The sequence below is a fragment of the Aethalodelphis obliquidens genome, unplaced genomic scaffold, assembly GCF_003676395.1.
Source record: "Aethalodelphis obliquidens isolate GAN/ISIS:26980383/991018 unplaced genomic scaffold, ASM367639v1 scaffold1, whole genome shotgun sequence".
NCBI classification, from domain to species: Eukaryota; Metazoa; Chordata; class Mammalia; order Artiodactyla; family Delphinidae; genus Aethalodelphis; species Aethalodelphis obliquidens.
In genome coordinates, this window is record NW_020837945.1 from 25,496,549 (window position 1) to 25,510,119 (window position 13,571).

Sequence of the window (13,571 nt, forward strand, 5' to 3'; positions counted from 1 at the left end):
GTGTGTGTGTGTTTAGGATGCAAGGCAGCAAGCCATGTGATTATTTAAAGAAAGAGTATTTCAGTCAAGGGGTAAGAACAGGGGTGGGGGATGGGAATCTTTGAGGTAGAGCAAGAGAACTGTGTAGCTGGAACAGAATGCAATTAGAAGAGCAGAAGGAGGCAGATCAGAGAGGTAATAAGGGCTAAAGAGTATAGACTTTGAAGACTATTTTAAGGACTTTAACTTTTACTCTGAATGATATGGAAAAATTTTGGAGAAGTAACGTTAACCTTTGATAGGGTTAGTATGCCACTGCGACTACTGTGTTAAGACTGCAAGGGGTCAAGAGAAAAAGCAAAGAAATCAGGTTCAGGAGCTCAGGATTAAGAGACTTGCAGTTGCTCAGGTAAGAAATGAGGGTAGCTTGGACCAGGTGATAGCTACTGAGGTGGTGAGAAGTGTCAATTTCTAGATATGGTTTTAAGGTACATCTAAGGCTGTACCACTGGATGGACTGGATGGATCTACTGTAGATGTGAGAAAGAGGAGTCAAGATGCTTAACCTGAATAACTGAATGACTGGAGTGGTACTTACTGAAATGAAGGCAACTGGAAAGTTGGGATTTGGAAAGAGAAAATCGGGAGCTAAATTTTGAATTTGGTTGATTTGAGATGTTTCTTAGACATCTGTGTTTAGTCACAGATTTTAAAAATTGTAGAGTCTGAAGAAAAGTGTGGAACTATAGATATAAATTTGGGACTCATCAACATCTAAACTCTGTGTGAAACCCAGAGACATCATGGAAGACTGCCAAGAGCAGAGAGGGATACAAATGTTTGCAGCAAATGCAGAACTGTCCATGATGAAGGTGAGGTGAAAGGCACCTCCTAGAAAAGCCATGAATCCTAAGGGCAAGCAAAAGAGAAACTGATGTTGCTTATTGACACCTGGGAGTGTCAGAGTACAATAGGTAAAGATCATAATGATGATCCTGAATTCCTCAGAGAGGAAAAACATTGCCTAATGTTTAAAGTATATGTTCATTTAAAGGAAAAATCTGAATTACATTTTTAAAAGTGTTCTACTATAAAGGTCTGCATATAAACATTAGTAAAATTTTTTAACTTTCAGTAATTTGGAAAATCTATTCTGGGACATGTACCCTTACCATTCCAAAAACTGAAGTGTTACTACTATCTCCACCTGTGATACGTGGGACAATTAAACTTTCAGACTATAGTTAACAATACCATATTATATGTTTGAAAGTTGCCAAGACAGTAGATCTTAGAAGTTCTCACCACAAGAAGACAGTTTGTAACTACATGAGGTGATGTATGTTAATTTATTGTGATAATCACTTTGCTCCACATCCATAAATCATTATGTTATATAATAAGTAACACAATATTATATGTCAATTATATCACAATAAAACTGGGGGAGGGTACTCAGAGAAGAGAGCAAACTTGTTTCTTGTTCTTTATTTTATTCTTCTCCCCCATATGCTTATTGAGCTTCTAGAAAGTTCAGAATTATACATTACTAACGGACTCTACTCTTTGGACCTATCATCTGTAGCCTGAAGAAATTATTCTTTTGGAAGTGTATTAAAAAAAAAAAAAAGTGACACCTATTAAGTAAACTAGACCCTTGCTAGAAAATTTAAGTTTCACTGGAATTAAGCAATTTGCTATTCTCAATGGAGATCTTAACTCAGGGGTGTTTTGTGAAGGTATAAATAGGGGTGAGCAGATTGTTCTCTTTCTAGAGGTTATAGTCTCATTGTGACCACAGAAAAATCATTTCCAAGAGTTGCTTTGTTTGTACCCATCAGGAAAGGGAGGAAGGAAAATATTTCAATAGTCCTATATACTTTGTTAAAAGGAAAGGCTATCACTGTTATTATATAAATCAGTCTAAACTCTAGTGTTTCATGTTTTGAAATTTACTCAGGGATGCTGAGTGTTTTTTCAGGTACTGTGTCTCAGAAATAATAAACTGCAATGGGAAAAAATACCCTATGTTTTACGTTAAAAAATAAACTAAATGTCATGGAATGGCAGAATCTGACCTTTAATATAGTTGCAATATGTCTGGAAGTATGAGTATTATTACCATAATTTATTTACCTATTCCCCAGATAACCACAGTACTCATTTTAAAACAATCTTATAGGACCATGGTATGATTTAGAATCAAGGATCCATATGATGTCTTAATAGTTTCTGGTAAGATTCCAGTTTCTATGAGTTTCTCTTCCATTTCAACAGCTACAACATTTTTTTAAAGTACACAGAATTTTAATTGGTAAACTGCAGAGATGCCTTGAGATTTTTATCCTAAAGTTTTAAAAATTTCTAAACAGAGCACAAAAAAGAGGCAAAGTTTAATTTTTTTCAATGAGCTGATACTTTTTTTTTTTTTTGCAGTACGCGGGCCTCTCACTGTTGTGGCCTCTCCCATTGCAGAGCACAGGCTCCGGACCCACAGGCTCAGCAGCCATGGCTCACGGGCCCAGCCGCTCCACGGCATGTGGGATCTTCCCAGACCGGGTCACGAACCCGTGTCCCCAGCATCGGCAGGTGGACTCCCAACCACTGCGCCACCAGGGAAGCCCGAGCAGATACTTTTCAGGATTACTTTTTCAGTCACTGATTTCTCCCAGTTACCACTCTAAAGAGTATTAAAAATGCATAATAATTTCAGTCTTTTACATGTAGCTGTCCAGTTTTCTCAGAACCACTTATTGAAGAGGCTGTCTTTTCTCCATTGTATATTCTTCCCTCCTTTATCAAAGATAAGTTGACTATATGTGCGTGGGTTTATCTGTGGGCTTTCTATCCTGTTCCATTGATCTATATTTCTGTTTTTGTGCCAGTACCATACTGCCTTGATTACTGTAGCTTTGTAGTACAGTATGAAGCCAGGAAACCTGACTCCTCCAGCTGTTTTTTTTTTTTTTTTTTCCCCTCAAGATTGCTTTGGCTATTCAGGGTCTTTTGTGTTTCCGTATAAATTGTGAATTTTTTTTTCTAGCTCTGTGAAAAATGCCATTGGTAGTTTGACAGGGATTGCATTGAATCTGTAGATTGCTTTGGGTAGCATAGTCATTTTCACAATGTTGATTCTTCCAATTCAAGAACATGGTATATCTCTCCATCTGTTTGTATTGTCTTTAATTTATTTCATCAGTGTCTTACAGTTTTCTACATACAGGTCATCTGTCTCCTTAGGTAGGTTTATTCCTAGGTATTTTATTCTTTTTGTTGTAGTGGTATATGAGAGTGAACCTTTGGTTGCTTTGGGCAGTTAGAACACTTCCTACCACCATACACAAAAATAAACTCAAAATGGATTAAAGACCTAAATGTAAGGCCAGACACTATAAAACTCTTAGAGGAAAACATAGGCAGAACACTCTATGACATAAATCACAGCAACATCCTTTTTGACCCCTCTCCTAGAGAAATGGAAATAAAAACAAAAATAAACAAATGGGACCTAATGAAACTTAAAAGCTTTTGCACAGCAAAGGAAACCATAAACAAGATGAAAAGACAAACCTCAGAATGGGAGAAAATATTTGCAAACAAAGCAACTGACAAAGGATTAATCTCAAAAATATACAAGCGGCTCATGCTGCTCAATATCAAAAAAACAAACAACCCAATCCAAAAGTGGTCAGAAGATCTAAATAGACATTTCTCCAAAGAAGATATACAGATTGCCAACAAAGACATGAAAGGATGCTCAACATCACTAATCATTAGAGAAATGCAAATCAAAACCACAATGAGGTATCACCTCACACCAGTCAGAATGGCCATCATCAAAAAATCTACAAACAGTAAATGCTGGAGAGGGTGTGGAGAAAAGGGAACCCTCTTGTACTGTTGGTGGGAATGTAAACTGATACAGCCACTATGGAGAACAGCAGGAGGTTCCTTAAAAAACTAAAAATAGAACTACCATACGACCCAGCAATTCCACTACTGGGCATATACCCTGAGAAAACCATAATTCAAAAAGAGTCATGCACCACGATGTTCATTGCAGCACTGTTTACAATAGCCAGGACATGGAAGCAACCTAAGTGTCCATCAACAGATGAATGGATAAAGAAGATGTGGCACATATATACAATGGAATGTTACTCAGCCATAAAAAGAAACAAAATTGAGTTATTTGTAGTTAGGTGGATGGACCTAGAGTCTGTCATACAGAGTGAAGTAAGTCAGAAAGAAAAAAACAAATACCGTATGCTAACACATATACGGAATGTAAAAGAAAAAACAAGAAAAAAATGGTTCTGATGAACCTAGAGGCAGGACAGGAATAAAGATGCAGATGTAGTGTGGACTTGAGGACACGGGGAGGGGGAAGGGTAAGCTGGTATGAAGTGAGACAGTAGCATTGACATATATACACTACTAAATGTAAAATAGCTAGCTAGTAGGAAGCAGCTGCATCGCACCAGGAGATCAGCTCAGTGCTTTGTGAACACCTAGAGGGGTGGGATAGGGAGTGTGCGAGGGAGACGCAGGAGGGAGGGGATATGGGGATATATGTATACATATAGCTGATTCACTTTGTTATACAGCAGAAACTAACACAACATTGTGAATCAACTATACCTCAATAAAAAATGTGTAAGAGTAGACTTTGATTAATTTGTTACTTTTAATTGAAACATTTCTATTGAGTCCATTTCTCAAATCATATAATGGCTTTTGAGGGAAAATAGGATATTAAATAACACCATTCAATTTAAGAATACATTGCATGCAAATAGAACTCTAAGATTTATATCAGTTGTCTTCAAGATGGTATTTTTCCATGAGGGAATCTATGAAGATAAGAATGGTGGCCACAAATTAATATTTCATAAGTATCAATCACAGTCATACCTTTGCTGTGGATCAAACTACCCAGGTTGCCTAAAATACTAGACTGTCTTTAACTGAAATTACATCAACTTACTGGCTAAACTGAATATCTCATGCTGAGCAGAGCATAGTAATACATGGCTTTCATTAATATAAAATTAGTTTTGTATTATTTTCTAAATACTATTTGGTGATCAAAACCTTCCAAATATGTGATAGATGAGAGAAAGTAATTTTTAAAATTTTTATTGGAGTATAGTTGATTTACAATGTTGTGTTAGTTTCTGCTATACAACAAAGTGAATCAGTTATACATATACATACACTTTTTTTTTTAGAATCTTTTCCCATATAGGTCATTACAGAGTATTGAGAAGAATTCCCTGTGCTATACAGTAAGTCCTTATTAGTTATCTATTTTATATATAGTAATATGTATATATTAATCCCAATCTCCCAATTTACCCCTACTCCCCGACCCCTCCCCCCTCCGCTTCCCCCCATGGTAACCATAAGTTTGTTTTCTACATCTGTGACTCTATTTCTGTTTTGTAAATAAGTTCATTTGTACCATATTTTTTAGATTCCACATATAAGTGATATCATATGATATTTGTCTTAGAGAGAGAAAGTAATTTAAAAAGACCCTTAAATGAAAAACTTGGGAATGGTAGAGTTTTAAGAAGCCATGATTAAAGACTGCAAATTAATGTAATTGAAAATTTCACTTATAACAAGAAGTACAACGTCATCTAGAAATGAAGTGTGAAATTATAAATCCATAATGATCTGCCAATTTAAATGCAACTTAGAAGGAAGAGTATTTGAAATTTTAAAGCAAACTGTATGCTTGCTCTTATGTGTACATTTTTACTTATAAATTGTTAGGCAGTCACTTGAGAATATTGCAGCACTTCATTCAAAATTTGAAAAGAAAGATATATCAGCTGTCTCAGTTGACATTCCCCTCGTATGTAAAAAGCTAATGTATACTCAGATGGCTCTTAAACTTTGCTTCTGTCTCCACTCTTTCCCTCATGATCACAAAAATAACTCAGTGAAGATCCTCTCAGATTTAAGCAAAACAAAATTCTTGTGATCCCAAAGATCACCAAATAATATAACTGAATAATTTTGATAGTTTTAAAACTGATTTGATCTGCACATCCAAAACCCACTGAATTTAAAACTCAGAGTTTAATGATTGGATTAATCTTTACCATCTAAAGTGTTTGATTTATACTGGCTGACATTCTCTAACAATGATTTTTCAAGATGAAGTTTCCTTTTAAATTATTCAAGTTAATCACTGACATTGAGTGATAAGCTAGCATTAGCAGATGTAGATACATGCAGAGTATTTACTGCCTATGTTAAATTCTGCAGGATATTATACTTTTAAGGACCAGGATGGACAAAGATGAAAATTTGGTCTCATTCTGTTGAAAACCTAGTGACTTTTCTATTAGCATCAGTCCACTTTGTCAAAAGTGAGAAGATTTACATAAAATTACTAAGAAACATGGAACATTAAATTAAGGACTAATTCTGTGGTTGTATGCTTTCCATTTATCATCTACATTATCAGTGAATCATTTTAATTTAAAATGCATTAAATAAAACTATTTTATAATCTAACCTTCTACTTTCTCAGAAATTATTAGAATAAAAAGTAACTTTTTAACAATTAAAAAGTTTTACAAACTTTAATAAAAACTGTTTATAAAAATTGCATCAAAATGTGCTTTTGCCTCTCTCTCATATATGTGAAATGAGGTGGGAGAAAATATTTGGATGCAATGTGACCGACAAGGGATTGATTAATTCACAAAATATACAAACAGGTCATATAGCTCAATATCAAAAAACAACCCAATCAAAAAATTGGCAGAAGACCTGAATAGGCATTTTTCCAAAGAAGACATACAGATGGCCAAAAGGTATATGAAAAGATGCTCAGCATTGCTAATTATTAGAGAAATACAAACCAAAACTACAATGAGATATCACTTCACTCCAGTCAGAATGGACATCATCAAAAAGTCTACAAATAATAAATGCTGGAGAGGGTGTAGAGAAAAGAGAACCCTCCTACACTGTTGGTGGAACGTAAATTGGTGCAGCCACTATGTAGAACAGTATGGAGGTTCCTTAAAAAACTAAAAATAGAGCTACCACATGATCCTACAATCCCACTCCTGGGCATATATCCAGAGAAAACCATAATTCGTAAAGATACATGCACCCTAATGTTCATTGCAGCACTATTTACAATGGCCAAGACATAGAAGCAACCTAAATGTCCATCGACAGATGAATGGATAAAGATGTGGTGCATATACACGATGGAATATTACTCAGCCATAAAAAAGATAATGCCATTTGCAGCAACATAGATGGACCTAGAGATCATACTAAGTAAGCCAGAGAAAGACAAATATCATATGATATCGCTTATATGCAGAATCTAAAAGAAAAAAGGAAAAGACAAATGAAGTTATTTCCAAAAACAGAAAGAGACTCACAGACATAGAAAACAAACGTATGGTTAACAAAGGGAAAAGGGGGGTGGGGGGAGGGATAAATTAAGAGGCTGGGATTAACTTATACATACTACTGTGTATAAAATAGATAACCAACAAGGACCTATTGTATAGCACAGGGAACTATACTCAATATTATTTAATAACCTATAAGGGAAAGAATATGTATATATATATACACACGTATATATAAAATATATACATACCTATATGTATATATGTATAACAGAATTGCTGTGCTATACACCTGATACTTACATGATACTGTAAATCAACTATACTTCAAAAAAATTTTTTTTAAAGAAAGAAGCAACAGATAATTTAAGAAAGTGGTTATAAAAAGATCCTTAAATGAAAAACTTGGGAATGGACACAATCTCTAAATTCCAAATGATTTTCTGCATTTAAAGGATGGAGCTTTTAGGAAATGGATTAAGTCAAACAATTTATTATATTAGTTGTTCACTAGTGAATTAGAAATGGTTCCTGTCCTAGTTTAATATGTCAAGGAAAGAAAACACTTTTCAAAATAAGTGTCTATGAAATGCTTGATTGTTCATATCCTTAGCCAAGGAAGTTCACTAAGTCAGCTTATCTTCTGACCTTCAAATTAGAAGACTTCTCTGTTATTAAATTAGCAACAAATTAATAAGCAAATTACCCTTTGGCAACTGGGTTCAAATACAATAAGGCTAAATTTTGATTACCTTTCCCAAATCAAGTAACTGATTTTGTACCATAAGAATTTATTGACATAAAAATGTCTGTGAACATTTTATCAATTCCCTATTTATTAAATCCAAGCATTGCAATTTTTAAGCATTAACATGCTTACAGTAGTGAAATAAAGAATGATTGCCAGCACAAAAAGATCAGTGACCTTATCTATAGTTAAGGTCTAAATTCGGCTTCATTAAACTGATAGCCTGGTTCTTTATATCATTGTGTTACTGAGAATGAGATATTAACCAGATATTACTCAGGTATTAAAAATACTCTGCATTTGTTTGCTAAGGCTGCCTTAAACTACCACATATTACGTGACTTAAAGCAATAGAAATTTATCCTCCCACAGTTCTGGAGACTAGAATCCTGAAATCAAAATTTTGGCAGGGTCATGTTCCCTCTGAAGGCTCTAGGAAGATGTCTTTCTTGCTTCTTCATAGCTTCTGATGGCTCCCAGCCACCCCTGGCATTCTTTGGCTTGTAGCTGCATCACTCCAAGCATTGCCGCTGTCTTCGCATGGCCTTCTCCCCGTCTGTGTGTGTGCATGTGTCCTCTCCTATTCTTATAAGAACACTAGTCATTGGATTTAGGGCCCACCTCAAGGTCCTTAATTAAATCTACAAAGACACCTTTCAAATTCTAACTCCTATTATCTGTAAATATGATTGTATTTGAAAGGTGTCTTTGTAGATTTAATTAAGGACCTTGAGGTGGGCCCTAAATCCAATGACTAGTGTTCTTATAAGAATAGGAGAGGACACATGCACACACACAGACGGGGAGAAGGCCATGCGAAGACAGCGGCAATGCTTGGAGTGATGCAGCTACAAGCCAAAGAATGCCAGGGGTGGCTGCAGAATTTGAACATATCTTTTTAGGTTACAATTCAATGGACTGCAGCCTCTAAGTGGTTAGACTAAAAATATTGATTTGATTCAATCCCTTTTCTATTCTAAGAAATGTTAAGATTTTGCTAAATACATCAAATGCCTAAGGTATGTGAGAAATGAGATGGGGGATATAAAGAGGAAAACTAGTTAACTTATGATCATCTTACAACTAATTTCAGAGAGTATTTCTAATAGGATAAAAAGAAAAAGTGTCTGACCCCCACTGATAAAAGTACATTCCTCATGAAAGAAACAAGAAGAGCAGGTAGAAATATTCCGTGGTAAGGGTATTACCTTAAGATAAACAGCTTACTTGGAAGTTCAATTTAATAGACTATTGAAATAATTTATATCCTAATTTTATACATTTTCTCAGTGTAATTCTTTAGATACAATTATATCTACCATTTTTTGTTATATGAATTTTATTCTCTTAATGGTATTATGACTATGAATATTGAAAAGATTTTTTTCAGATGTCCTCGATCAATACTAAGCCAAAATCTCTAATGGCTAAAATCCCAAAAGCTGGCAGTACCAAATACTAGCAAGAATGCAGAGCAAGAGGAAATGTCGCTCATTGCTGGTGGGAATGCAAAATTGTATAGCCACTTTGCAAGACAGTTCGGCAGTTTCTTACAAGAATTCTATCATAAGATCCAGCAATCTAGCTCCTACATACTTACCCAAACAAGCTAAAGACTTACATCCACACAAAAATCTGAGTATGAGTTATAGAAGCTTTGCTCATAATTGCCCAAAACTGGAAGCAACCAAGATATCCTTTAAAAGTGAATGGGTAAAAAAAAAAAAAAAAAAAAAAAAGTGAATGGTAAACTGTGGTACATCCATACAATGGTATATTATTCCACAATAAAAAGATATGAGCTATCAAGTCATGAAAAGACGTGGAGGAAAAAAAGATACTGCTAAGAAAAAAACCTGAAAGGGCTACATACTATGATTCCAAATATATGACATTGCAGAAAAGGCAAAACTATGTTCACAGTATAAAAAAAAAAAAATCAGTGATTACCAGAGGTTCAGGGTAGGAGAATGAATAGGTAGAGCGCAGAGGATTTAAGTCAATGAAACTACACTGTATAACACCGTAATGGTGAGTACCCATTATACATTTGTCGAAAACCATAGAACTACAAATACAGAGTGAACCCTAATGTAAGAAATATAATTTAGTTAATAATGTATCAATATTAGTTTATTAATTGTAAGAAATGTACCACACTCATCAAGATGTTAATATGAGAAACTGTGGGGAGAGGGAGTATATGGGAAAGAAATTCTCTGTAGTGTATTTTCTGAAAATCTATAACTGTTTTAAAAATTAAAGTTTATTAATAAAAAATTATGTTTCTTCTTATCCTAAATCAAGTTTGATTGAACCAATGCAGCCCTTGAGAGTTATGTAGGATTACCCTCCTGACCCATGATGCCTGGTTTATGAGCAATCATTTTATTTTCCTCTTCTGTATATTTTCTGGAGCTCTGTTACAATAATGTTTAAAAGCCAAGAAATAAACCTGTATTTGAGAACTAAATCTCTAAATGTAAACTTATTAGCATTTTAGATTCTCTATCCAGCAGGAAATTACTTAATCAATTTATTTTAATTTTTTGGCCTGTAGGATCTCTCTCAAAATCTTTAAAATGGTATTAGACAGGGGCTGAAATTTTCATTTTTTAAAAAAAATGCCATTTCCTATAAATTTTATAATATTTTATATTCCAAGAACAATTGTATGTGTTAAATGACAGCACCAATATTCTAATATGTGCTTAATTTTTTCATTTCCTCTGTCTCTTTGGGCATTGGGGCAGAGCTATCCAATGCCACAGAATGTACTTTTTCCCTTTTGGTGCTATTATTATTGCCCTTATTTGAAGTTTTCCATATTTTTGTAATAATACAAGACATTAATCTAAGGAGCACATATTGGAGTCACACATAAAAATAAAGATTTCTCTCTTCAAAAGTATGTTGTTTATCCTTCTATAATACTACCACAAACACCAAAATTTTTAAAGTGTAAAACATGGAGAAAATCTGCTCTTTGGAGTTTGGAGATTTTGTTTTCTTTTGTATGGGGACAAATTATGCCAAACAACAATGTCAAATCATATTGACTAAACTTATTATGGTTTCTATGAAGTTATATTATTTTAAATAACTATAATACTGCCTTCTGCTTTTAGTTTAAACATTTTATAATAAAACTTTATAAAGTATATGGTAGAATTTGAGTTATAAAGGAGGAAATAGTACAAATAGTTCATTGAAATAGTCTGTTTTAACCTTGTTCGAACACTTATGTTATCTTCTGTAGAATGAAGCATACAATTTGCTTTTGATTTCCCATTTCCCCAAGATTATTTGAATGTACAGCCTCCATAAACTATTATCTACCTAGGGAATATGGAAGTTCTTTGTATAATGTACTACATAGCACTGAACTGAAAAATCTAATTAACGTACATGGTAGAGGAATCTACGTGCGTTCAATTGTCTGTGTTATTTGCTGACCTGTAGATAACTTTCAGCTTACTATTTTCAAATAAATAATAAAGTCCACTAATAACAATGGCTTTTCATTAACATCGCCCTGTGATTGTCAACTCAACTGTGTGCCTCTCTCCTTAATTGGGACCCAAAATGCTTAGGTAAGTTTAAACTATCATGAAATATTTACTTGGTTGCATTTGCAAATTATACAGTACTCATGTGAATAATTGTGAAGTAGACAAAGCTTCTATGTTTGCTTTTCCTTCCTCCCATTTGATGGTCCTTTGCCCAGGTGCCTTTTGCCTCCATCACCATTTTCTTGGCTTCCTCAGGACTCATATTATGGCAATTCTATATGGCATCCAGTGTGTTATAACGTTGGATATTTTCCCAAGACTCTTTGGCAAGGGCATGAACTGTCAGCAAGCACCAGTGGCCCCCGGGGTGTAGGGCTGCTGCAGTCTTAAACAATATAGACCTAGTTGTGCTAAGCAGGCATGGCTGAAGCAAAGATTATAAAGAAAAAAAATAGGTTACAGGAAATTATTAGTGTTATGGTTAGATAGGAAACATAAATACACTTCCCCAACTAAGCTACTTCTTATGTTGTCTTGATCTATGTGACTTTGAGGTCAAACAATGAACTTTGGAGGAGCTAAATTTGGATTCCTATTGTTTGTCCATAAGCTCAAAGATCACTACACCACTTTGTCTCTAAATAGTCTTAGTATATATGAGAAAGTAGACTTCCCATGGATGCAGCCTTATCAGACTTAAGTAATTCCTTGGAAGGAGGTAGTAGAAACAGCCAGTGTACACAGGACTAAAAATGTCTGCTTGTAAAAGGTGGCCAAAGCTTTAGTCTTAGATATAACCCACACTCAGTTCAGTACTGGGGTGCCAGAAACAAAGTTTTCAAGCAATAACTTAAATTTGGAGGGTTTTTTTTTAACACACTAAATGTGAAACAAAGGAACCTCAAATAAGACCCTTTTTGGGGGTTTCCAGTACTGCACATTTGAAACTTTGCAAGACCACATTTTTTCCAAACACCCTTCTCTCAGAGAGAAGGTAATATTCACAGGTGGGCAATGGCCATAATCCAAATATGGTAGATCCACAGTGCCAAAATTAACTTGACCCAGTAGGGTTCCAGTTCATTTTCAATGTTCAGGTAAGGACAATTGGCAGCAATTGCTATCCTGGCGAAAACAACACTGAGATGATATCCTCAGTACTACCGAGTCCCTGCTACGCTCCTTGGCAAAAGATACTGGGTTCTGGAAGCATAAATTGGCCTGAGGTAACTGCTTAGGAAGATGGAAATTTGCTTGTTGTTTTTAACTTAGTGTGACTGAGGCAAGTGCTGTGATAATCTACGTCTTATTAAGTCTTTGGTCTCCTTAAAAAGTCAAGCATGTCATAAATCATACCAATGTTTTCTTAGGTTCCTCTCCCAAGGTAATAGAAATAAAAACAAAAATAAACAGATGGGAGCTAATCAAACCTTCAAGCTTCTGCACAGCAAAGGAAACCATAAACAAAATGAAAAGATGACCTACAGAATGGGAGGAAACATTTGCAAACAATGAGACCAACAAGGGATTAATCTCCAAAATATACAAACAGCTCACACAACTCAACACCAAAAAAAACAAACCAAAAAAAAAAAGAAAAATGGGCAGAAGATCTAAATAGACATTTCTCCAAAGAAGACATACAGATGGCCAACAAGTACATGAAAGGATGCTCAACATCACTAATTATTAGAGAAATGCAAATCAAAACTACAATGAGGTATCACCTCACACTGGACAGAATGGCCATCATTTAAGTCTACAAATAACAAATGCTGGAGAGGATGTGGAGAAAAGGGAATCCTCCTACACCATTGGTGAAAATGTGAGTTGGTGCAGCCACTGTGGAAAACAGTACTAAGGTCCCTAAAAACCTAAAAATAGAGTTTCCATATGATCCTGCAATCCCACTCCTGGGCATATATCCAGACAAAACTATAA